Source organism: Terrapene carolina, unplaced genomic scaffold (assembly GCF_002925995.2).
Source record: "Terrapene carolina triunguis isolate 2854851 unplaced genomic scaffold, T_m_triunguis-2.0 Scaffold93, whole genome shotgun sequence".
Taxonomy (NCBI): Eukaryota; Metazoa; Chordata; order Testudines; family Emydidae; genus Terrapene; species Terrapene triunguis.
The window spans coordinates 19,711,013-19,716,143 of NW_020664444.1; positions in this window are offsets into that span (position 1 = coordinate 19,711,013).

Genomic DNA, 5,131 nt, shown 5'->3' on the forward strand with positions numbered 1-5,131 from the left:
CAGGAAAGGACTGGGCGACCTCCCCGGAAGTGAACACGACGCCTCTCCACCCATAGAGAGGTTCGCGCGGCGGCAAGAGCAGAGCGCGGAGGGACAGCTGCTCTAGCTCTGCTCTCGCTACTCCTGGAGGACTGGCGTGAGGAGAGCGCGGAGAGAGGGTGGCATTGGTGGCCGCCCACTGGCAGAGATGCCTCGTGGCACGGTTTAAGTCCTGGCGGGGGCCAAGCTCAGCCTGAAGGGGCTTGAGCCTCTGCCCCGGACCGGGCACGAGGCCGCCGGCTATAGGCCAGCCGCGCCTGCGCTCCAGGGAAAGGCGCTTAGTCTGCAGCGGTGGGCAGCGCCGAGCACCTGAGACCGGAACAGCTATATCTCCATCCTGGGGGGTGAGGGCTGTAGCTCGGCTCAGGAGGTTCCTCCGCCTCGGCTTCTGGGGTGGTAGTGGCAACTTCACCCAGCCCAGGGGGATCTCGGGGTTCCGGCTTTCCCCGCCGCCGGGCGCCCAGTCTGGGCGGTCTCAGGGCTCCTCCGGCTTTCCGGGCTCCGGTTCTCCCCTTCTCGCGTTGAATCCTGCTAATAACAGCCGTTGCAGGCTCAGTTTTCCCTGGGCTGCCGGTGCCCCGCTCCTGCTAGCTGGGGTCCCTACTGGGTCTTAGGCGGTGCTTCATCTGCGGTGCCCAGTAACGTGACCTCAGCGATTCGAAGGAGGCGATGGGGCCGGAGCCTGCCTTTTCCCCTCTGACCCAGGCTGCCCACCTCCCCCCGGTCAGCACTCGGCCCCGCACAGCTGCTGGGGCAATGGAAATCCCAGCGCTGCTCCCGAATCCCCAGTTCATAGAGCTTGCTGCAGAGGCGCCCGCGGTCCGTGCTCCGAATGGGGCACTAACTGGCGGGGAGTGGTAGGTCATGGGGGCCAGGGGTGTTTAAATTCTGGGCAGTAATAACTAAATAGAGACTGTATGTCCCTCTCAAACAGAGACAAGTAGTTAGGGTGACCAGACGCCCCATTTTTAAAGGGACAGTCCCATATTTCAGCCCTCCTGCAGGCGACCCAACTTTTTCTTAAAAACAGGCAAATCGTCCTGTATTTTCTGTCTCCTCCACCACATCAGTACTGGTGGGTCCTGCTGCTGGCCATATCCCTGCTCACCCGCCCACCAGCGGGGGGGGGGGGGGGGGGGAGGGGGCAAAAAAGGGGGGGGGGGGGCAAGGCTGGTGGCGGGGCAAAGCTGCAGCATGTGGGATCAGCCGCTCCCCCTGCTAGTCCATCAGTGGCGCCTGCTGCGTGCCAGCTCTCAGTCAGCAGGGCCCCGCCCTTGTCCCCTTTCCAGCCACTACTGCCTGCGCAGTGTGAGCTGTGGTGGCTGGTGAGTGTGGGCAGGTACATGTTGGCCCTGCTACCCACCCATCAGCCATTTATGTGCTCCCCCTCTCCCAGTCCTCTCCTTGCTTTGCCCCTTCACCCCCCAGCCCCATTGTTCCTCCATATCTCGCCCTCCCCCGTCCCCCTCCGCGGGGTGCATCCCACTCCCAGCGCTGTGCGGAGAACCAGCCCCTGGTTGGAGCTCTCAGCTCACCAACAGCCTGGCCGGCAGGCTCCTTCCTTCCCCAACTGCCTCTGGCTGGGCCGGTGCCCCAGGAAAGCCCAAGACCCTCCAACCTGGGGTGCTGGTCAGGAGAAGCCACGCCCTGCATGTGCCAAAGCGCCATATAGCGCTGGCACAGGGAAGCCTCTCTACCTCTCAGCTAAGCTCTGGAGTGGGGGGGAGGGACGGGGGAGTGATTTCCATCCTGTTCATGCCCCGACCACCCCCGGGCAGGAGCTTAGCACCCTCTTCACACACCCCTCCCCAGCCCTGGGTCCTGCCCCCAGGTAGTGCAGGGCTGCTCCATCCCCTAGGCACTCTCATCTGCTAAGACACCTCTCTGGCCAGGTTTGCTGAAGCCCCTGCAATCAGGTTCCCTGGGCCCTGGTGCACAGTGCATCCTTAGGGCTTATGTCCTTCCTGCCCGTGCTGTAGCGCAGGGGATAGGAGGTGGCTGGGTTATGTCTGTGGCCAGCAGCAGCCTGGAGGTGTTAGCTGCCTTTCCAGACTGTGCGGGCAGGAAGGGACAAGCTGCTTCCAGAAGGGGTGGGGGAGGCGGGCGGGGGCTGGGGGAAGAGATGAGCTCTGCAAAGACACCGGTCAGGTCATCCCTCTCTCCCCTGTGGCTGGAAGCAGCTCCCGTCCGTTCCCTCCCACACAGTGCTGAAAGGCTGCTGCTGGACACATTCTGGTGTGAACTGTGGCAGAAATTCCGGGGGGGGGGGAAGGGGGATGTGACCCTGTGTATCTCGCCACATGTTGCCATGGGAAGATGCGGCACCAGGTACAGGAGAGATGTGTCCATCCCGGGGACCCAACCAGGCATGGGGGGTGGTGAGCGCTGGGCAGAGAGGGTCAGTCAGTTGGTCACCCCCCTGTGTGAGAGACGGGTCCAGGAGTATGTGTGTGTCACCTCTCCCCGTGTGAACCCTAAAGCCTTAAAAATAAGAAGGTAAATAAAAAGAATCCAACTAGCAGTGTTTCTCTTTAATGGGCTCAGTCAACTTGATGTTCATTTGAATGTTTGTACTGTATAGTTCCGATTGATTGCCGTTGAACTCGCTTAAATACGAGTAATTTTGCCAGGTGTCCCGTATTCAGCATAGGGAAATATGGTCACCCTACAGGTAGTGCCTCTACCACGTATGTACTGTCAGATGGTGGCAGCAAGCCCATCAGTCATCTGACTCTCGTCCTTTAAAGACTAAAAAGGAATCTAAAATGTGTAGATGAAACGGCAGTTTGGGGACGAATTAAAAATACAGTGGGGCCCCTTTTGCAGAAATGTCACACAGTTCACTGAGACATGGAAAGGGAGCAAAATGGATAAGAGAAGGGGTGGGGTTTATAGTACAGGGCAGTAATTAAAATCAGATACAGTATGAAAGAGGAATGGTTTTGCTTGGGGATAGGCACAGATGTCTCTGGCTTGGAATTCTTTCTAGAAAAGCTACCGTCTGTTCATGATCAAGAACATATCCCCAGAGGGCACAAATGTCCAACTTAAGCTTCCCCTTTGCTTGTCTTCCATAAAAGTAAAATTGATTTAGCACTGTTTTATCTTGTGCTAGGGAGGGAGAGGGGTCCTCAAGAGATGAGGGGGCCTGTCTACTTGACACAGCAGAACATTATTAGTCAATATTCTTTTTATGGAGGACAATCACAGGGAAAGGTGTTCTTGTTTTAAACTAAAGTTTATAATTGTATGTAAAGTGTTAAAATATGTAAACTAGATAATGAAATAACTTACATAAAAATAAATAGAGAGGCAGTGGCACACTTTTAGATGAAGGGGTGGAGGGAGCAAGAGGAGGGGAACTGAGTCAGAGGGGTAGGCACCTGAGGTAGAGGGAGCAAATAGGGAAGAGACTGAAGAGCACACAGATTGGGTGTGGATGGAGGTTAGATTTACTGCTTGGTTCTGCCATTGACCTCTCTGGGCCTCCGTTTTCCTACCTGTAAAATGAGGATAATGATAGGATTTAGCATTTATATAAGTTGGGAAAGTAAACATTTAATAGATTATAGTTGAAAAAATGTTGCTGGACAATACTTTTGAGACAACTTCAATGTTAACACTGTTTTAACTTCTGATTTGGAAAATGGAATGCCAGATTTAATTAAAAACTTCATTTTCAAATATATTCATTAATTTTTAAGATGTTGATCTGAAATTAGCTAATAACACTCACTGTTTCAAAACTGTGCATAGTCTTTTGTGGAAGATGAGACCAGTATCTGTCTGCACCCCCAAAAAATGATGGAACCTAGGATGGTCTTGTGATCAATTGCGTACTGTAAACTCATGTAATCAACAATGTAATTGTAATAGCAGCAGGTAGACTCCACAGATTATTGGAGCTCCATAAATACATCCGGATTTTTTTATAATCTTGATAGCTAGCTATTACAAAGATCTCTTATTTTATCTATAGTGTGACTAGAGATCTCTGCAAGCTATGCAGAGGAAAAAAAGAACTGTTTTGTGAACTACACTGTTTGCTAGCATAGTTATGGAAACCATTTGAATTCTGTATAAATATGGTTTGTGATAGAACTGTTACTTCAATTCCCACTGAAGTCAATGGAGAAATTGAGGGCACCCAATATAAATGGAGTATGATCTGATGCGTGGGAGTTTTTAAAAAAAGAAATTTTTTATATTTGTTAGTATAATGAGGACAACCTTATGTAGTTTAGGCCCATTTTTGAGGCCTGTGTATTTTCCCTCACTTAAGTCAGACCAGGCTAGATTCACAAAGTGGCAGCTAAACCGGGGGTTTGTGAATATCAGTGCTGCCTGATTCTAGGATTTAGGTGCCTAAAGTGGCAGTTAAGTGCCTAAGTCCCATTCATTATAGGGGAAGTCTGAATGCAAAAACTTAAGCACCAAGCAAGTTTAGAACCCTATAGGGTTCAGAAGCCTAACTCCCTTGGCAAATGTAGCCCATTCATACTAGGACCAGAACTATTCTGGCTGCAACAGTCTTTAAAGACTGGATATCCACCCATGACAACACTTTCCTATTTCTACACACTTTCATGTGACACTGACCTTTTTTGCTTGAAAAGTTTTATGATACCTCCAGAACATCATCAGAGAGCAGTGGTATTAGCCCCAAGTCTCTGGGACACTTTATATATGTCTTCCTTCCTCCTTCTCTGACTGTCTCTAAACCCTAGACTCCTAGATAATAACAGGACTGACAGACCTACTCCAAGAATCAGCTCCTGTGTTTCCAGACAGGGAGCTCCCCTCTAACAGGTCCCAGGAAGTTCCTCAAGACTATATGAGGCAGTGATTATGTAAGAACATGAGGTGTGGCTGGCTATAGAGAGCAAAGGTCATCTATCTTGGAATGTGAGGTGTGGGCTCTGGACTGTAGATACTGATAAGGGAATTGCAGACAGCAGTTGCTGTCTACCATGTGTTCTACCATGTTTAAATAAAAATAACACAATTATTAAGTATAAGCCCTTGCATTACTGAGAGCAACAATGCATGATACCAGTAGTGGACAGATCTGAGAACAATCAGGAAGAATTTT